Genomic DNA, 22,398 nt, shown 5'->3' on the forward strand with positions numbered 1-22,398 from the left:
TTCTCCAGCTCTCAGAAAGAAGGGGAGAATGGATTTGGGGGAACAGCCAGCAGGTGGTTAGATTGTTTTTTTCTTTATAACAAAGCCTCAGCAGTTTGGCAAAAAAATCGGTTCAGTTTCTGATTTTTCCTTAAAATAACCTGGACACTGTGGTGACTAAGTCAGATGTGAGATGGAGACAAAGCACCTGGCCTGGGAGACGTAATTACGAAGCAGATCAGCTTCCTAAGTCCCCTTTTGACACTTCCCCGTAGTGCCCCATAGCCTCATTCCTCACCGTGCAGCTGTTCAGCATCCGACCTTTCCAGAGACCTCCAAAACAGCTTGCCTCTTCTGGAATCCAGTCCTATAACTCGCACTGTCATATGGGGAAAGAGGGTCAACTACATAACAGGCCAATTTTGAGTTGAAATCTAATTCTGAAGTGCACGGATTGTATTAGGGTCAAGTGATTTCCACTCTCTCCAAGTCTCAGTTTCGCATCTGTAAAATGGAGATAACACCTAGTTTACATAAAGGCTGTGAGTTTTAAATGGGAAAACCATACCTAGTACATAGTAGGTTCTCAGACTTTATTATCACCTCTGTGTTTCCCAAGCTGTCGAGGATGTTAAGAGGACGGAGTTCTTGCCAAGGTCTGTCACTCCTCAGCAATGTGTAAGGCTGTTAACAATGGTCTGTGGGGCCGCCACACACAGCCAGCAATTCTCAATGGTTTATGTTCCAGACATAGGGCGCAGGTGTAGAGATAGATCATAGGTCACATGTTCTCTGTTTACTAAGAGCACAACATAGGCCTGAGCTCTGACTCTAGTTTCATTGCTTACAGGCCTGTGGCTCTGGGTATGTTTTCTCTCCTCTCTCAATTCCACTTTCCTCATCTGTAATATTTTTTCCCATAGGTTTATTACGAGAAATATTATCAGTCCATGCAAAGTACTCAGCACATCGCTGGGTACAGAGAAATCACTCACATATAGTTAACCAGAATTATGAATGCAGCCTGTTTGATAACATCTAGGAAGTGAAATCCCACACTCTTAAAAAGGTGAAGAACACATTGCAATGATCCCAGCACATAAATAGCCTTCAGAGTCTGTCCAAAACACATCTTGGTCTTAGTTCATTCCAGCTGTTGTAACAGTAGACATTTATTTCTCACGGTTCTGGAGGCTAGAAGTCCAAGATAAGGTGCCGGCAGATTCAATGTCTGGTGAGGGCCCGATTCCTGGTTCACAGACGGCACCTTCTCGCCTTCACTGCATCCTCACAGGGGGCAGGGACGAAGGAGCTCTCTGGGGTCTCTGTTATATGGCCACTAATCCCATTCATGGGGTTTCACCCTCACGACCTAATCACCTTTTAGAGGCCCCACCTCCTAATAGCATCCCTTTCTTTAAGGGTGAGGATTTCGACATAGGAATTTTGGGGACCACACAGATATTCAGCCCATTACACCGTATACATTTTGGAGAGACATAATCCAGTCCATCGCAACTTCTCTTGCAGAAGTGCTCTAAGAGGGTAAGACAGTTTTAAGACTGTTTATCTTTAGGCAAATCTTTGTTTGCCTTTGGATTTTTCCAAACCTGTTACTTATGATAAAACACCCATATCGGTAAGGATAGGCTCGACTTTTCTACAGTAACCAACAGCCTCATGTCTCCCCTGGCTCCATGTCCTCCCAGGCCTGCCCCACAAGGCTGCTGGATGTGGTTCCACCCTGTGGGGTACCAGGGAGAGGAAAGAACAGAGCAAATCGGACGCCAGAACCAGAAGGCTTCACTCAGAAGTGCACACATTGCCTTGTCTCAGTAAATCAGCAGAGCAAGTCCTATAACCCCCGCAGTGATGGAGGCTGATCTGCTCCAGGCTCAGAAGGCAGAGACCTAGAAACACTGATGAAACACCAGTGACCGCCCCACAGACACGGAGAAAGATGAGAGATTCTTTTTTTTTTTTTTTTTTTTATTTGAGACGGAGTCTCGCTCTGTAGCCCAGGCTGGAGTGCAGTGGCCGGATCTCAGCTCACTGCAAGCTCCGCCTCCCGGGTTCACGCCATTCTCCGGCCTCAGCCTCCCGAGTAGCTGGGAGAAAGATGAGAGATTCTTGAGCACACTAACTTCACTTTCAGATAACATGACTCCAACATTCTATAAATGCCTGTGCTGTGTGAGATGTCACACTTGATGACAGTCTTTTATTCCCAGAAGAAAATTCAAAATAAGAGTCATCATTTTATGGTCTAATTTAAAGTGATATTTAGGAATGCCTTTTTCTAGGAACTAATGATCAGATAAAGTTGGGTTTGGGACTGTAGACTTGGAGCCTGAAGCAATACTCTTTTCTATAATGAAAATCTGAGTATAGTTGCTTCTAATAGCAAGTAAGGATTTCCTACAGAGTGCTGCTGAGGTGCCGATAAGAAACCTTTTCGGAAAGAACAGCAGAGTCCTATGGACCCTATTCCCATGGAAGCATCAGCAGGAACTTCTTTTCTTTTGGTGAAAACTTTCATGTCATTGGATCAGATCTGTTATTAGATGACACTGCATGAATTCTATCTTATGATGGGGAATTGGCTTTTAAGATCTTCCTTTAAACACAGCACAGATCCCCAGTATGTGCATTTTCACAGAGGTGGAAACTTTAGAAACACTCATGGAGCAGCAGACGTCTACTGTGCTCTGGCATCAGTGGAATGAAACATTCCTTAATATAGAGGGACACACACAGGCAGAACCTCTAGCGGGGCTGTGATTAATGCAAAGAACAAGTGGAAGTCCTATGGCCAGCAAAGTGGATTCCTGGGCTTCAGAGGGGGATATGAAATATTTATAGAAAACAAAATGAAATATAAACAATACGTTTCTCGTGTTCTCCAGGCATGATAATATGTGATTTGCAGACGGGACATTCATTTGAAAAGCAAGTACACCATGAACACTGGGACGAGGCTGTACATTCCTAAACATGCTTAGCTTAGGGCCTGGCTCAAAGCAGGGCTTGCCACATGTCATGTCACTCATAGCCATTGAGGGGCACTGCCATTTGTGCTGTTGCTGTGCTTTTTGGTCTGTCTTGGAAACCTGGGGAAGTCCCAGTTGTTCCAGTGGGGCCCTTGATAAAGGTGTTAGTTTCAGATCCTCAAGTTGAGACGTCCTTTCAGTCGACTTGTGGAGTTTCTAATTCTCTGTCACTGCCTCCAGTGGAGTGCATTCTGTGGTGGAGAGCGATAAGAGCCTCGGATTCTTGGGAAGTGCTCCACGTGTCCCGGGTCCGGCTCTCATTCTGTGTGCTAGAGCCTCGCTGCTCAATGTGTGGTCCCAGCCCAAGGACTTGCTGTCACCTGGAGCTTGTTAGAGATGCAACTCTTAGGCCCTCCCAGGGCTACTGCATCAGAACCTGTGAATCCACACGAATTCACATTGCAGTGCTTCGTCCGTACATGAAAGCTTGAGCAACACTAGCCTAGAGAACACCTCAGCATCCTTTCTGAATTAGAAGTTACGCTTTCTGGGGTTCTCATTAAGAAATGGGCAGTTGCACTGCCAATCAATGAAGATGGCTTTGTGTTCCCCGAATCTTCAACTTCTGAGAGAAGATGGAGGAGTGTTTTTTCTCTTCCACTGTTTGGTCCCCAAGAACCACTACTGGCATTCCTTACAGAACAGCAAACGACACAGTGTTCAGCCCCAGCAAGTGACCCAAAGACACGTCCCTCATCTCTGATGCTTGCCTGTCTGGGCCTCACCCTTTCTCAGTTGAAATCAGTCACTGCGTTCTAATGGGGTCGCTGGAGAAAACAGCCATATCTTCTTGTCCTCCATGGGAATGGCTGAAAGTGGAAGATGGAGAGAGAATCCTGAGAAAAACTCTCCATAGGTCAGCCTCATGTCAGGCCCAGCATCTGTCACTGGAGGGTTCTGAAGCCTGTGGTGCACTGAAGGTGATAATTATAGAAGAAAATACCAAATCCAGCTCCACTCCTGCCTGGATGGGCAAACACTTCATCCCCTGCACCACACATGATGCTATTTTTTAAGGGTATAAACAGTGTCTACTTTTACACATGATTTCCAGCAGTCAATCAAAAGATGACAGTTACAAAAACAAAATAAAACAAAAACAAAACCAACTCATAGTCAACTTATAAAGCAATCAATCAATAGAACCAGAATTCAAGATGGCCCAGATGTGGGAACTCTGACAGGGGCTTTAAAATAACTCTGATGAGTCCGGGCATGGTGGCTCATACCTGTAATCTCAGCACTTTGGGAGGCCAAGGTGGGCAGATCACCTAAGGTCAGGAGCTCGTGACCAGCCTGGCCAACATGGTGAAACCCTGTCTCTACTAAAAATACAAAAATTAGCCAGGCGTGGTGCTGGGTGCCTGTAGTCCCAGCTACTAGGGAGGCTGAGGCAGGAGAATTGCTTGAACCCAGGAGGCAGAGGTTGCAGTGAGCCGAGATTGCGCCATTGCACTCCAGCCTGAGAGACAAGAGCAAAAACTCCATCTCAAAAAAACAAAACAAAACAAAACAAATCTGAATAATTTGTTAAATGATCTAGAGGAAAAGGCATATGACATACATGAACAGATGGGAAATTTCAGCAAGAGACAGAGACTATAAAAGACATGTGGGAATGCTACAAAAAACATATAAGACACAAAGAATTCCTTCAGAAAGTTTATCAATGAACCAGTCTCAGCTGAAGAAAGATTAAGAAACTTGAAGATAGGTCAACAGGAATCACATAAAATAACACACGAAGAACATGAAATAGGCTGGGCACGGTGGCTCATGCCTGTAATCCCAGGACTTCGGGAGGCTGAGGCAGGCAGATCGCAAGGTCAGGAGTTCAAGACTAGCCTGGCCAACATAGTGAAACCCCATCTCTACTAAAAATACAAAAATTAGCAGGCTGTGTGGGGAATATGCCTGTAGTCCCAGCTACTTGGGAGGCTGAGGCAGGAGAATCGCTTGAACCCAGAGGCAGAGGTTGCAGTGAGCCAAGATTGCACCACTGCACTCTAGCCTGGGTGACAGAGTGACACTCTGTCTCAGAAAAAACAGAAAACAAACAAACAAACAAACAAAACAACAAAAACATAAAATAGAGTGAAAAACTCTGTCTAGCAAGGCCTCCAAGAGCTGTGAGATCATCTAACATACACGCAATTGGAGTCCCAGGACAAACAAACAAGCAACAAGGAATAAAACAGAAGAAATATTTAAAGAGATAATTTGCAAATATAATGCAAGACAGCAAACCTCAGGTTTGTGAAGCTCAGGGAATCTCAACAGTATAAATACAAAAACAAATAAAAAACCTCCATACAAAAAACAAAACAAAACAAAACAAAAAACACGTAGACACATAAAATCAAACTTTTAAAAACCAAAGATAAGGAGAAAATGTAAAATGCATTTGGGGTCTGTGGGGGACATTACATACCCAAGAAGAAAGACAATCATAATAGATTTCTTGTCAGACATGTAAGCTGAATGTTAATGAACTGACATCTTAAAGTACTGAAACAAACTATTAATCCAGAATTCTATTATTCTATTATAGATCCAGTAAAAATATTGTTTTAAATTAGGGGCAAAAATAAAACCTTTTCAGACCCTGAAAAACTAAGATAACTCATTGCTGAGAGACCTGTGCTACAATAAATGTTAAAGGTAGTTCTTTAGGCTGTAGGAAAATTATACCAGATAAGAATTTGGGGTTATACAGAGAAGTGAGCACTAGAAATAGTAAAAGTGGATATGAAAAACATTTTCTCATGGCTGATTCTTTAAAAGACTGTTAACTATGGTGGCCAGATGCAGGGGCTTATGCCTGTAATCCCCGCACTTTGGGAGGCTGAGACGGGCAGATGGCTTGGGTTCAGGAGTTTGAGACCAGTCTGGGCAACATGGTGAAACCCTGTCTCTACAAAAAATACAAAAATTAACTGGGTGTGGTGGTGTATGCCTGTAGTCCCAGCTACTCAGGAGGCTGAGGCAAGGAGGTTAAACCTGGGAGGTTGAGGTTGCAGTCAGCCATGATGGCACCACTGCCCTCCAGCCTGAGCAACAGAGTGAGACTCTGTCTCAAAAAAAAAAAAAAAAGATTGTTGACTAAATTAAAAATAGTAAACAGGGTTTATGACAGATGTAGAAATAAGATACGTGAAAGCATTTGCACAAAGTGGAAGAAGGAGTTGGAAGTATATAATGTCATAAATGCAAACTACTAAGGAATGATAATATTCCGAAATTGCCACTTTTTTAAAGACAAAGTAATAATTTCAGATCGGTTGCTAGTATCAATGAGCTATCAATGTTTGAAATGTTTTCAGTATAAGTAGTTCAAAGGTCAATATGAAACTTAAATTTTGAGGGGAAAAAAACTAACATCATTTAATTCTGTGGTTTTCAAATGTAGCTAATCTCAGAATCACCTGGAAGAGTTTGTTAAGCAAAGTTTCTGAGCTGTCTGGACACCACCCCTGAAAAGTCTGATGTCACACATCTCCTGGAGGTAATGCCTCTCTGTTTAACAAGCAGCCTCTGAAGTCAACAGGTTTCGCTTCTCTGGGAAGAAGCTGACCTCAGCTGCAGTAACCTTCTTGGAGAATTAAACAGAGGGGTGCAGATCCTGAGGCATGGCCCTCCACCAGGATGACGACCTCCCTCTAGAACGGGAGATACTAGTTTTACTGGTTAATGGCTGAGCTGAGTCAGGGTAGGCCAGAACCAGGCAGAAGTAACTTGAGTTTTCGGCTCTGGAGAGACTGCAGCCTTGGTCAAAGCCAAGAAAATCCCCATCCTGTGAATCAGGTTGCGTTATTGAAGTGGTCAGTGTGAAGAAACAGGAACCCACCAGAACACTGGATGTCTTTGATCTAAAGACCTTTTGCTCCACGCGCAGGGGGCCCATGAGAACTGTGGGCCCAGCGGCAGATCACACCAGCCTCTTGGTGTGGTGCTCTCTGTGGTTCAGAATAGGAGCCTCTCAGGTCACTGTAGGATCCCACTGGCCCCTTTCCTCCAGACATAGGCCGCAGATCAGCAATGTATTTTAAGCGACCCCTGTTGGCGTTGGGCCATGCGTGTGTCACCTCTGTGGCACCAGGTGGCCACATGCTCCTGAGTCTCAGACTGGAGGTGAATACGGCAGCAGCAGAAGTCACCAGTGTTGAGCCAAGTCACAAAGAATAGGGGCAGTGGCAAGGGTGATGAATGGGACGCGGGGATTGTAGTCAAGGAGCTGTGGGCCAGGGATGGGCTCCTTGTGGGATTGTGCTTGGGGAACCATCGTGGGAAATGGCTTCCTTTGAGCTCCTCAAATGGAAGCAAGAGTCAGCAGGGTCTCCTTCCCTCCAGGGAGCAACACAGAAAGGATTTTCTTTCTTCCACTCAAGAGGAAGTTTTTAGGCTCCGCCAAGTAACCAAAGTAATAGAAACTCTGATGTCTCCAGAACTAGCCTCCAACTTCCTCCAGGTGGCAGGAAGGGGAGCAGCCACCTCGCCTCTGTGGCTGCTTTGTTTTTCCCTTCTTTTCTTGTTCCTCCATAGCCTACTTCCTCCATTTCGGGGTTCCTGTATGTAAAGTACTCATTGATACAGAGATTGTATCTCAAAACCTTGTACCCAAAGGAGCAATTTTCCTGTGAACGTTCCCACGAGACGGTTCCCAAAAGGTGTTACCAGCCTCAAGTCAGCAATCATAGTGTGGAACGGCGGTTTAGTTGTTGAGTGGAATCTCTTAGCGATCTTCTGACAAGCTGGATCAATCAAGTGAAGCTAGATTTCTATTGTTGATTTCTGTTGTTCGTATGTTCTCATGACTTAGGCATGACCTATGTGCCTTTCCTCCTCCAGCTCTCCAATTTTCACCATCCGCTATGTGTCAGACGCAGGCCTTTGAGGTACCAGCATCTCTATATAGCACACATGAGGCAGGTAGGGCTCAGAAAGATTAAGAACTTTACACACATCACCCCATTAGGAAGCAGTAGGGTCAAGAGTCAAGATTCAAATGCTGATATAATTCCCAAAGCTGAGCTCTAAACCAGCAATATCATCTTCAAGTTCAGCAAAGAGTGTTTTGTGTCTCTCTATCCAAATGACACCCATCTACTATATAGCACACATGAGGCAGGTAGGGCTCAGAAAGATCTAAGAACTTTACACACCATCTATACTCCCATTATGGAAGCAGTAGGGTCAAGAGTCAAGTAATTCAAATGCTGAGTATAATTCCCTTTAATAGCTAGAGCTCTAAACCAGGCAATATCCATCTTCAAAAGGGAATTCAGCAAAGAGTAGAGTCTCATGTGACTTCCATTCATTTCCCTGACCTGTAGTTGTCCAAGGGCCAGAGGGTGTCTTTGCATGTTCAGTCAGTCTAAACAGCTTTATTTGGCAAGAAGTTTACCAGTTTCCATGGTCTTTGGCAAGGTGTAAACACGGGCGAGGGTCCCGAGTAAGAAGAAGTTGGAAAGGAAGTTGCCTGGCCACCGATGAGGCTTCACGTAACTGTTCCACATAAAGGTCGCCTACTGTTTTTTTTTTCTCTTTCAAGCTGAAACCTCTTCCCCTTTTTAGATGACAAGTCACAAAGCTGATCTGCCCCAGATTGTGGCAACCTCACCCTATCTATACATCAGCTAAAGGCTGATAGATGATTAGGTCTAAAGATTGTTGCAAAAAACGAGACAAACTTAAAAAACAAAAACCCAGATTCTTTAATTTTTTATGTCAATCATCAAATCTTCATTCACATGCTCACTCAGCAACTCTTTCTTGAGCACCTGTTGTCTGCTAGACCCTGGGCAGGCAGGAATGTGGGCTAAACGCCTTCTGTATGGGGCCTTGCATCCTAGCGACAATGTGCCAGGTGTGGACCAGCACGGAGGAGAAAAGGAAGCAGCATCAGAGCCAGGAAGGGAGTTGGAATTGGGAAGCTCTTTTAAGCTGGGTAGCCAGGAAAGCTTGAACTGAGACACCCAAGGGGCCGACAGTGTGGCTCTCTGGAGAGCAACCTGGGGAAGCAGCAGCAAGGACCAGGGCCCTACAGCAGGGACTGTCTGAGCAGATCCTAGACAGAGTGTGATTGCTGGAGCAACTGGTGTAAACAACAGAGCCGGGGAGGACACAGGGCAGCGGGGAAGAGAGCAGGGGGAGGGCAAGGCCTCCACGGGGCCTCTAAGTTGTGAAAGGACACAGGGCGTTATCCTGGAGCATGTCGGGTGGCCTGGGGAGCTCAGAACAGAATCCAGACATGATTTGAATCATGCTAAAAGCTTTGCCTTCTCTGGAGGGCAAAAGTTTGGGGCAGGAAGGAGTGAGAATGACTGGCTATGAATGTGGGGTATACACTATTAATACATCCTGGAGATGGCCAGGAGCATTTGCTGATGTATTTGATGTCAAGAAAGAATACAAGCATGACTGCAAGGTTTGGGGCCTGAGCAGCTGGAAGGACTGACTGCTGCTCTGATGACAGCACATGTTGGAGGAACAGGTCTGGGGAGTGAAATTGAGTTTGGCTTCAGATCTGAGACTCTTCCGAATACTCTGAGTGGGGGCCGGCGTCTGGAGTACCACAGGAGGCTCTAGGCTGAAGACAGCGTGTAGGAGTGGAGTCGGTTAATATGATTATTAACTGGATCGTGTCTCCCCAAAATTCATGTTCACACAGAACCTCAGAATATTATTTGGAAATAGTCTTTGCAGTTGCAATTAGTTATGGGACTCAAAGTGAAATTATCTTGCATTCATGGCAGGCCTTATAAAAAGAGGAGAGAACGCAGAGACAGAGGGTTTGTGAAGATGGAGGCATAGATTGGAGCAATGCGTTTGCAAGTCAAGGGGGCGCCATGAACTGCAGACCCCACCATAAATGGGAAGCAAGGCTGGGGACGGTTCCCTGCACAGCCTCTAGAAGGAGCCAAACCTGACAGCACCCCGATTTCAGACCTCTGGCCCCCGAATGGTGAGGAAGTAGGTTTCCGTTGTTTTAAACCACCTTGTTTGTGGTACTTTGCGAGGAAACGGACGCGGGGCTCAGCCTGTAGAGGGTGTTTACAGCATGGGTCTGAATGATGCCCTCCAGGACCTGCGACAATGTGCGCTGACGCCGGGGGGAGGTGGCCCAGCAGAGGAGCTTCGCGAGTCTTCTTAGTAACCAGTGAAAAGCAACGAGGAAGAAACAGACGGTGCATTTCCAAAGTAACTCTGGCCAGTGCTGCCTCTGCAGCTCTCTGGGGGAAAGCTCCGTAAAGACTGAAAATCAGGGAAACTCACTCCTACCCTTGTGCCCAGTACTGAAGCTCTGTGCCCAGTACCGAAAACCATCCTTACAATATCAGCATTAACTTGGAGTGGCGTTACATATTTTTAAATATCCGCTTTACTGGGATAATTTACATACAGCAAAATGCATCCATTCTCAGGGTCCACTTCAGTGAGTTTTGACAACTGTGTTCCAATGTAACCACAACCTCCATCAAGATCTAGAACCTTCTACTCCCACCAGCTTCCCTGAGCTCCCTTCCTATCAATCCTTCCCCTTCTCTGCCTGCTGCAGGCAACTGCTCACCTGTTTTCTGTGACTAAATAGAAGAGGCTTCCCCTAGGGTTTTCTGTACTTGGAACCCTACAGAAGGCACTGTCTGGGCCTGTGTCTTCGCCCCAACAAACTGTTTCCAGGATCCTCTGGGCAGCGGCCTCCTCTCCTGGGCTGCACTAGGATCGGCTGGGGCAGGCTGTGCTTCTCTTACCAACCCTGCTTCGGTGACACCGGGTTGCTTGCTTGACACTGGCCGTGGTGTGAGTATTGACCTCACAGAAACGGGCCAGGGCTACCAGCAGGGGCTGCGTTCTCCCAGAGCATTGGAGGATACACATCTGCCGGTTACCCACTGGCCATGTCTTTTCACATTCAGAGTAATTTCCTGATCACTCTTCTGCCCAGATGAGCAAAAGTCCAGTCTCCATGATTGCCCTGCCCCTCGCCTGCTCATAGCTCACCCTCCCGTATTCCCAGGAATCCCAGGAGCCCGCCTCGAGGGCCGTATCCTGCTTCCAGAGGCATCGTGGACAGAGAAAGGAAGCCTGAGGCCCATCCCTGGCTTGACTGCGTGGGACGCATTCTCTGCTGCTCTTGCTTCCCTCATATGGAGCGGAGAGCAGGCACTGAGATGGGGCCATGCATGGTGATCCGCTAGGGTTAGTTCAGAACCTTGTGCACACAGACCAGAGGGGGTTTTCAAAGGAAGCTGACACCACCGCGAGCTGAGGGTTGCTGTTCTCACGCATGCTCAGTGGCGCTCCCTGAGTGCTGAGTGCCATGGTCGGTGAGAGAAGAGCTTCCTGATGAGCCTCAGACTGGGCTGAAACCAGCCGAATCTGCCCAGGATCCTGAGTCCTGGTTTCCTGTTGACTCTTCCTTCCCTCACGACCTATTTCCCCTGGGAACTCTCAATATTCTTTTGGCCAGTGGGCTTCCGTTGAGGCCATCCTAATCATCAGAGAGGTTTTAGTCTAGTTAAACCTGTAAAGAAAAGGTGTTTCTTTTTTTCCCAGGGGTGCCCTTGGCCCTGATACAGATTTAACTACCTTCCTCCAAGAGCCTCAACGTTTTGCAAACTCACAGCCAAGCAAAAGGCAGCTGCAGTCTAGCCAGCCTCGAAAGGTCTTACAACTTTCTGCAGTGGCCAGCTTGTCCTCTGTTTCCATGCCTTCCAGAATCAAGATCAGTTCTAAGGTTTCTTACTATTTCTACCAAGAGACGGCGATCAGCATTCCACAGACAGTGTCTCCAGCTGTGCACGATGCCTGTACTTATTGTTAGCACCCTCTTCTCCCCAGCAGTTCCCACTATAAATTCCTCAGGTTTCACAGATATGTTGTATTTGTGGGGAAACAGAAATGCTCCAGTAGAATACTATCGCTCTTTGTACAGAAACCTGACATCTAGTACTTCTGAATTCTAATCCTAGTTCTGTTAACAACTGGCTTTGTAGCAGCCTGGATAAGGTCAAGCTATTTCTCTGTGTAAGAGAAAAACCTAACCAGTAGCAGGGGCATAGTAGTCTATGTGCCTTCCCTCTGGGCCTGTGGTTAGTCAGCAATGGGGACTTTGTGAACTGCACAGACCAGCGCCCCACAGTCTGTTTCACTTCCAGTTTATCCCATTGTCTCATGTGGGATAATTGAATCATTCGGTGCTTTTTCACCCTTCAGTGTAACAAAATAATGTACTAAGCACCTAGCAACTTGGGGTTTGCTTGAGGTTGTTATATCTGATTAGATATATCTCTATTAGATATTAGATGTGTCTGTACACATAAAGTATGATATATTATATCCCCGCAAGCCAAACAGGCACCGTAAAACCAGCTTATAGCATTGAGAGTTGAAAGACCCCTCAGAAGGCAGATCAGTGACCAACAACTGGGCAAGAAATTCCCTTTTCAGTGCAGCTGCTTGAGTAGTTTCAGAGCTCTCCTGTGGCAAGTGAATTGTTGGATAGTAGTGACTTGTTTCATGTGTTAGAAAGTTCTCCTTTGGATGAGCTGGTATCTACGGAAACTTCCCTTATTCTACTTTTGTCTCTGCACCTAGCATAGTTCCTGGTACAGTATATAATGAACCCTCAGGAAATATTAGGGGAACTGAGAACAAGACTATTTTCTTCTACACAGTAGCTCTTTAAAATTTGAAGGTAGCCCTCATGTTGCCCCCTAATTTTCTCATTTTGGAACTAAACACACTCACTTGCTGTAATTTTTTATGGAGGGACGTGGCCCCCAATGTGTGGCCGTGGAGGGGTGTGGCCCCTAATGTGTGGCCGTTCAGGTTGCTTTCTGAATGCAACTCACATCACTTCTAAGGTAGAGTGCCCAGGCCTGGAAGAAATGATGCATTTCTCGACTGATGAGCATAGCACTCCGTGGGCCCCTTGCTGTCCACATCTGGAATCCCAGTGGAGGCGGATTGATGGTGCCAATGGCCCCCGTGAATAGGCTCCTGGTACTCCCATCCTCTGGGATGTGATCCACAGCTCCCATTGCAGGTGAAGTGTCTGCTTCCCCACCCAAGTCTTCCTTGGCCTGAGACTTGCTTTGGCCAATGGAATGTGGGAAAAGTGAGGCTGTGCCAGTTCCAGGCTATGCCACCAGGTCTCTGCTGGAAGCCAGCTTCCATCATGACAGCAGGCTGGGGCCGGCCTGCGTGAGGGTGACAGAGCACATGAGGCACAAGAGTTGTTCCTGCTAAGGCCATTCTGAACCAGCCTGCACTGGCTGACCAATTGACTGGACAGGGAGTGTGCTGGGCCGGGTCACAGTGGCCCTAGGACCACCCTGGAGACTCGTGGGCAATGTTGAATGGTTATCACTGTGTGCCACTGAGGTTTTAGGGTTGTGTCTCTGGCAGTGTTGTTTTGGCAATAGACAATTGATATATCCTACTACCAGCACTGCCCAAGACTGGATTATCTATGACAGTGACTTATATCAGGCTTGTGACCTATGACCTTCATCTGATCACTTTTACATATACCAATTTCCCTACCTGTGCCATCCAACATGGTAGCCACCAGTCGTATGTGACTACAGAGTGCTTGAAGTATGTTAGTCTTAATTGAGATGTGTTATAAATATAAACTTCCCACCGGATTTTGAAGACTTTCTACAAAAATCTAAACAATCTCACTGATAATTTTTATTGATTACATGTTGAATGTATTATCTTTTAGGTATATCAAGTTAAAATTAAAATATTTGGAAAATTAATACTTTCAGTTTGCTTTGTTTTGTTTGTTTGTTTGTTGTTTGAGACAGAGTCTTGCTGTGTTGCCCAGGATGGAGTGCAGTGGAGCAATCTCAGCTCACTGCAATCTCCACCTCCCGAGTTCAAGAGGTTCTCCTGCATCAGCCTCCCGAAGAGCTGGGATTACAGACATGTGCCACCAGGCCTAGCTAATTTTGTATTTTTAGTAGAGATGGAGTTTCACCATGTTGGCCACGCTGGTCTCGAACTCCTGACCTCAGGTAATCCACCTGCCTCGGCCTCCTAAAGTACTGGGATTACAGGTGTGAGCCACTGCACCAGGCCTCGGTTTGCTTTTTTGAATGTGGCTACTAAAAAATTAAAATGACATGTGTAGCTCATGTTATATCCCTGCTGGACAGCAGCATTCCGGACAGAGCCCTGGAAGCCTATGTGATTCTAATTTCCTTATCTTCGTATTTTATTGTCTTCAGCTCAGAATTCCAACCACGTGAGATAATACAGAATCTTGAGCACTATCTGTAGCATCTGTTGTCCGTCACAAATCTTAGAATTCAGCAGATTAGATAATCGGCTTTCCCTTTTTCATGCAACTCATTGATTTAAAATAATTCTGACCAGCACAAGGCCAATGGTATGATCCTGTAGCATTTCATTAATCAATTATTTTTATACCAAAAAAAATCACTTCCCATTCCTGGTGGTACAAAGTAACTCAATCAGCAAGGAATCTACCTAAGCAGCAGTGTCATTCAGCCTACGTTGGCCATTTTATCTCAGGGGATTTTATTTGTGTATTTTCTACTTTTTTGAGACGGAGTTTCACTCTTGTCACTCGGGCTGGAGTGCAATGGTGCAATCTCGGCTTACTGCAACTTCTGCCTCCTGGGTTCAAATGATTCTCCTGCCTCAGACTCCCAAGTAGCTGGGATTACAGGCACCCGCCACTGCACCTGACTGATTTTTGTATTTTTAGTAGAGATGGTGTTTTGCCATGTTGGCCAGGCTGGTCTCGAACTCCTGACCTCAGGTGATCTGTCTGCCTCGACCTCCCAAAGTACTGGGATTACAGACGTGAGCCACCGGGCCCGGCCTCTCAGGGGATTTTAAAAGAATCTGGGAGAGGCTTTGCTGAAGTCCAGATCTGCAGGAGGTGGTGCTGCCAGAGCACAGCACTCAAGGCCCAGCCAGAACCGAACCAAGGCTGGCTGGGGCCGATACATGGGACGTGCTTGCCCCGTTTACTTCTAAATGCCCACAGGATGTTCATTAGACAGCGTGGCCTGAAGTGTTTCCTGATGTCGAGTCATGGCCGCCTGGGTTTCTTCGCAGCTTTTCTTTTGGAGCTCAGGACGGCTGTCATCTCGGGTTCCAGGGGTGCCTTTCCCCCTTCTCAGGTCCTTCCGGGTGCTGGAGCCAGCGCTCCGGACACAGGGCCCTGCTAGGTGGATGGGAGCTGTCTTCATCGAGGGGATTCCACGGAGCCACTCCCAGCCTAACACCAGATATAAAAAGCTACATTCATGGATGCAAGCTCAGTTTTCCACTTAACAAGTAAAGAGATTCCACTTGCAAGTTTGATTCAGTTCAATACTTTCCCTAATACCTCCTGTTTTACTTTTCTCATATATAATTCTTCCTCCTCTACAAAGGAATGCAACATTATTTTCCACTAAGCCTCTTCTAAGTGCCCCAGACCACCCCCGCTAACCCCAGTGTGCCCTGCACAAATGTCGGGTCCTGTGGATGCCTGGAGGTCATAATCGGGGAGCCCTGCTCTCTCTCCCGCACCTGGTTCTCTGGCTTCAGGCTGAGTCACACAGTCTCTCAGGCCTGGAGTGCTCTCTGACACTCGTCATTCTCTGACGCAAATACCTCTGCATCCTTCAGCGCTCCACCCTGGACCTTACTCCTGCTGGCCTGCTCCTCAACGCCCAGGAAAGCTTCCCAGGACCGATCTGGATGTGGACGTCTGGGGCATGTTATTCTAACAATTTGAAGTAAGTTTCTTAGGATGGAAGTCCCCCTGTCCCCAGGTCAAAGTACCTGCTTTCTAAAGCCCAAGTCTAACACCCTTATTCCACTCTCCAGGCACGAACTTTGCCGAGCCACCTCCACGCTGCTCCCCACACCTCCCTGCAGTTTTCCTCCCTGGGTTCCTCCATGAACACGCTTCACTCTCCAGGGAACCTCCTAGCTCCCCTCCCTGCTGCCCCATGTCAGGCACCCTTGGGGATAAAGCCCTCAAAAGCATCTGCTGTGGGTGCATCTCCTGGCACGCCCGTCTACCGTAGCTCCTCTTAGAACTCCAGTCACGGCTGTCGATTCTGTTCAACCCACAGTCCTTACATCCTGGGAACTCCCTTGTGGTTTCATTCTCTTTAATCTTTCGTGATTGTGTCAGCCAACACTGAGTTGCCTTTTATACAATAGGAGCAAGAGGAAGAAGGAGGAAAAGGAGGAGGCCGAGCTGCAGGGAAGAAGGATATGGAGAGTGGGGGACAGCAGTTACTCCCACCCTTGGCTGGTGACAACTAACACTCTTAGGGCTTGTTGAGTTAAAACCACAACCCCCCAGGAGGTGAATAGAGAGACTTACGAGAAAAAGAGAGACGAAGGCATTTGTGAACAGGTAAAGCAGGCTTTCTTTCCAGGCTGCTTGGAGGAAGTCTTAAGTAATGACGTTTACTGGGAATAACTAGAATAACAGATCATGGATAAAAGTCCCTTCTCTTGCTTTTATGTGTCCAAGAAAGTAACCCAGGAATGGAAGGCCATGGTCCCAGGAGACATTCCAATTCTAGGGACTAAATGCTGTGTGGGAGTCTGGACTGGGGGAAGATTCAGGTATCCAAGTCCAACGGGACAAGTGGAAACCAAGCACCACCTGATAGGACCAGTGGCGAGAGCTCAGTGCCACTTCTGTGCGATTTCTGTCAGAAATGTTGGCCCTGTGTCTGGTCAGAAGGAAACATGAAACAAACCCAAATTGAGGAACATCCTACACGCTGCCATTGTCCCATGTGCCAAGGTTGTGGTTCCCAGGAAAGAGGAAACAGACTGATTTTGAAGGGGACTAAAGAGACTCTGAGAAACAAACGTGTGTGATTCTAGATTGGATGCTTTTGCTAGGGAGGATGTTAATGGGGCCTGAATCTGCCTGCATCTCTGATTAGATGGTGGATGTGTGTTGTGGGCTGCACAAGGTCAGAGATAACCAGGTCTACACACTTTTGTGTCATTTCACTATGTCACACTTTTACTGATGCTATTTTACTCATACAGCCATATGCTACATGGAGCTCCCAAGCAGGCAATTCTTAGTGCTTCCCATCCACTCAGCTGTCAGAGCCACTGGCACACAGGCTCAAGCCACAAGCCAGTCAGTACTGCAAACCGTACATCATAGTATACTTAATCAATACATAGATGTTATAGATTAAACATTCCACAATAAACAAAGTGACATTTAACATCAAGAGAAAGAGGATAGGAAAAAGGGTTAACAAGCTAGTCCAAGGAGAGTGACATGGACAAAAAGAATGTCCTGACTTGGCATGAGTGGTTGTCAGCATCAGCGTCGTGCAAGAAAGAATCTTTGATGTGGGCCGAGCCTTTGGTGACAGATGCTGGGTGCTTATCATGAGTGACGGCAAGATGGTGTCTGTTGAAACAGCCGTTACCAGCTAGTGAAGTCCTGCTCTCTTTAGGTTCTTTATGGCCATAGAGTCCTCTGGTGAAGACCAATAGTGGAAGAGTGTGCCTGGGAATGTCCTTATCTGGTGCTTGAGTGCAGTCTTTATTAATGAGGCAAACATCTGGTCCCTGTGACGAGGTGCCTTTTGAAGTATAAGATGGAGTGTTTTTCTAAGATGGAGTTACTTATGTCAAGGGTGCTCTATGAAATTTGTCAGGGCCGTCGTGCAGGTATCAATTCTTCTTGCCTCCGCAAATCAATGAATCCTTGCCATTATTGTTCTGCGGTGGGCACACCTATGCAAACCTACCCCCAAAGTCCAAGGAAGCCGAGAAGTCAAAGAAGGAGGCTGACAAATTTGGTTTCTCAGGAAGGAACATTTAATAGGGACTTACAAACAGAACCCATGGTCTTGGGCAGCCATGAAACAACATGGCGGCACCCTGGACTATGACCCCCCAGGTCCAGGGCTTCTACAGCATAGGGAAGGGATGTGTAGGACAATTGAAATAGATCCCCAGGGAAAGGCAAGAGTGCTATGTGAACCTGCCCAAAGGCAGGGGTTATTGTCAAAGTTGTATTGACCTAAGGGCAGGATTTAGATCTTACCCAAGCAAGCAAAAGACCTTACCCAGGGAACAGTAAATAAAATAGAAATCTTAGAGGCCTTCCTGGAACAGGGGTTAATATTAAGAGTTTTGAATATTCTCCATAAAAGGACAGAACTACGTTCATTGAAATATGTTTGGTGATTGAATTGTCTACCAATGGAATCAATATTTTATTTTTATCATCATTTGTCTCTTTAACATCAGATATTTGGGGCCAGATCCCCTTTTCATTGATTTTTAATTATTACCTTTTCATTTTATTTGACCATTTGTTCTTTGTGGAGCACTAACATACAGAAACAGGCAAAAACCACTGAAAAATTGACTCTGAGCTCTGAGTGGCCCCTGTCTGAATGTCTTCATGTGACAGATGCTTAGAAATTTAATCCCAAGAAATAATAGGATTATATTTGGGAATGACAGCGACCATGTCCAGCTTAGTCAGAGTTTAAGTAAGGCTTCACCTTGGCACCCTTCCTCAGGAGAGGTGGAGGCAGGAATGGATGAAAGACTGAACCTTTTCATTCTAATAATTAAAACTTTGCTTTTGATTAATAAGTATGTCAGTCCAAAGCATAATAATAGGTACCAGCAGGTAATATTTCTAAATAATCAAATTGCAATATGCATTAAAGGAAGTAATTACCATGATGATTACAATGACTAAGGCTTGATTGTTCGTATTCATACTGAATCTCCAGATTCCTCTCATGTGGCACATTCTCAAGTCTTTATAATTCCGGTGTCAGTGGTGACGGACAGTTCTCATTTAAAAATAGTTGAGTTCTACAGCACAGTTCCGTTTGGCTACAGGAGGGAAAAATTGGATGCATTTTATTCCTTCACAATAAATGAATGTTGGTACTAATACTGGTTTCTTCAGCAAACATGAAGAAAGTTTATTTCCAAGTGGCTCTTTTGCTCACTCTGCCAGCATCCCACCGGCATATTTACAATGTGTATTTCAGCAAACCAAAACAAAAGGCTTACCTGTAAAATATGTGTGTGTGTATTGAAAAAAAATGTACTATTAGAACAATAAAAGCATATGTTGATCCCAGGATGGAACAGGCAGTGTTTACAAGTTTCCTAAGTTCTGCCTTAGTTTGGGGTTTGCTGGCAGCAGCCCCTGCATTTGAGTGTGGGTGTGTTACCTGGGAGGCATCACCAGGGTCTTGGAAAGTGAGGGTGAGGGTGGGAAAGGAGGGTCCCTGATGAAAGGGGCATGGCCCAAGAAGGCTCCCAGGGGGATACCTGGGCTTGACTCCCCATGGGAACTCTGGCCAAGCCAGGGTAGAACATGCACCATGAACTTTCCCCACCCAAAGGGAGGGAGTGGGGATATTTATACACCAAAGGCCCATCAGACATTAAGTGGAGGCTGCTGCTTTGTGAGGTATTCGTTCTCCAGTACTTCCAGGCCAGCAGGCCCTGGTTGCCCACTCAGTCCATCAGCATTCCATCCTGCTCTTTTTGTCCAATTCCCCTTCTATACAGCTGTTGATAGTTTGTTGAAGCTCAGCATAAACATAGACAAGTTCCCCAGTACCCTTGAGTTTTCATTCTGAAGGCTCCTGTGTATACACATTAAATACATTTACCTTTTCTCCTGTTAGTCAATTGGCTGCATGCCAGGGATTTCTCAGTGAAGCTTTGGGGCCATGAAGTTGATACCAGTGACCTGATGAGAGAGTGAAGACAGCACTTTGTCCTTGTCCACATCACTGCATATCTCAGCACTATGTTCACATCTTCTGTCAACATTGACATCAAGGTCAGTGTTGAGGGGGATGAGGAGTCACAGATGAGCAATGTTTCCCCTAGAGTGTTGGACGTGGTGGGAGGAAAAGGTTCCAGGTTGGGGGTTGCAGCCATCTGTGCAGGGGGTGCAGTACCATGCTGTCTGGCCTCAGTGATATTAGGGTGGCCTTGGAGGAGGTGAATGGGTGCTGCTACCAATGTATGGCAGGAAGAGGACCTGAGTGATTTTATTTTTTGTCATAATAATTTGCTGAAAGGACTGTCCCTCCTTCTCAGTCTCTTAGTTCATCCCTAAGGGAAGGAGTGAGGCTGTCCCACCATTTGCCAAGCAGGAACTGTGCTTGGACACTCAGGACTGGTACACCTGCACTCTGACTCCCAACAAGGAAGTGTGGGGTATCTCTAAGTGTCTGTGGTTGCAGATGAGTTTCTGTTTCCCTTGCCCTCAACCAGCCTCTCAGGAGGTCAAGGTTCTTTACTGGGTGGAGAGCCAAACTTTCATTCTCTGGTTCTCTGAGTACTGTCTGTGTGAGTGCTGTGGGCTGAATGTGTTCCCCAAAATTCATATGTTGTAGCCCTCACCCCCAAGGTGATGGTATTAGAAAGTGGAAAGTGCAGGCGGTGATTAGATCATGCGGGCAGAGCCTCATGAATGGGATTGGGGCCTTTATAAAAGAGGCTCAAGAGGGTCGGCTCATCCCTTCCACCATGTGCGGACACAGGGAGAAGGTGCTATCTATAAACCAGGAAGTGGCCCTCACCAGACACCCAATCTGCAGCACCTTGATCTCGGACTTCCAGGCCCCAGAACTGCGAAGGCTGAACTGCTGTTCTTAAGCCACATGGTCAAAGGTCCTTTGTTATGGCGGTCTGAACAGACAAATGCCATAACAGTGTACCCCAGATTGGGCAGCTCAGGCAACCGACCTTTATTTTATTTATTTATTTATTTTTATTTATTTATTTATTTTTGAGACGGAGTCTCGCTCTGTCGCTCAGGCTGGAGTGCAGTGGCTGGATCTCAGCTCACTGAAAGCTCCGCCTCCCGGGTTCACGCCATTCTCCTGCCTCAGTCTCCCGAGTAGCTGGGACTACAGGCGCCCGCCACCTCGCCCGGCTAGTTTTTTTTTTGTATTTTTTTTTTTTTAGTAGAGATAGGGTTTCACCGTGTTAGCCAGGATGGTCTCAATCTCCTGACCTCGTGATCCTCCCGTCTCGGCCTCCCAAAGTGCTGGGAGGCTTGAGCCACCGCGCCCGGCCCCGACCTTTATTATCTCAGTTTTGGAGGCCAGGCCTCTGAGGTCCAGATGTCAGCAGGGTTCGTTCCTGCTAAGGCCACGAGGCAAGGATCTGTTCCAGGCCCTTCTCCTAGGCTTGCAGCTCGCTGATTTCCTCAAATGTGTGTTTGTGTATCTGTATCCAAATTTTCTTTTCTTTCAAGGATACCTGTCCTATTGGATATTAGGACTACACTCATGACCTCATTTTAACCTGATCATCTGGGACAGATACTGGGGGTCAGGACCTTGACATCCTTTGGGTGAGGGACACATTCAGCCCATGATAATTCTGTTCTAATCATCTTTCAGTCACCTTTTCCATTGCACATGGCAGTGCCTCCAGGAATCTTCCCCACCAAAATGTCTACTCATATTGCTTCTGGCTCCACTTTGTAGAGAAACCCTATTTTCTCCATGGCAGCCAAGGGCACGTCCCTCAGCCTGCAGAGTCACCCTCCACAGGACCTTTGCAGAGCAGCGTGGGCAGCCTTAGTCGGCACCTCAGTGGCAGCCTCAGCTCCAGACTTGTTGGAAGCATGCTGGTGTTCCAGGTGGAAGGACTCTGCCTTGGGAACTAAAGCCTTGGAGACCCCAGAGATTCAGGAATGGGATACAGCAATTTTGAGGATGTTTTAGCAGATGTAATTTCATGAAGAATTACACTCTTTTGGTTGCTGGAACCATGAATTTTAGCCATGGATATTGACTTGGAGCATTTGTACGTGATACAGATTGCATCATAACATTTCAAGGTGCTGTGCCCCAGTTAATCCTATAAATAGGTCTTCCATAGTTGATTCCAGCAATCTTTTTTTTTTTTTTTTTTTTTTTTTTGAGACAGAGTCTCGCTCTGTCGCCCAGGCTGGAGTGCAGTGGCCGGATCTCAGCTCACTGCAAGCTCCACCTCCCGGGTTCACGCCATTCTCCTGCCTCAGCCTCCCGAGTAGCTGGGACTACAGGCGCCCACCACCTCGCCGGGCTATTTTTTTGTATTTTTTTAGTAGAGACGGGGTTTCACCGTGTTAGCCAGGATGGTCTCGATCTCCTGACCTCGTGATCCGCCCGTCTTGGCCTCCCAAAGTGCTGGGATTACAGGCTTGAGCCACTGCACCTGGCTTGTGTTTTGTTTTTTAGAGACAGAGTCTTGCTCTGTTGCCCAGGCTGGAGTGCAGTGGCCGGATCTCAGCTCACTGCAAGCTCCGCCTTCCGGGTTCACGCCATTCTCCTGCCTCAGCCTCCCGAGTAGCTGGGAC

This window comes from Papio anubis, chromosome 6, assembly GCF_008728515.1.
Source record: "Papio anubis isolate 15944 chromosome 6, Panubis1.0, whole genome shotgun sequence".
Lineage (NCBI taxonomy): Eukaryota > Metazoa > Chordata > Mammalia > Primates > Cercopithecidae > Papio > Papio anubis.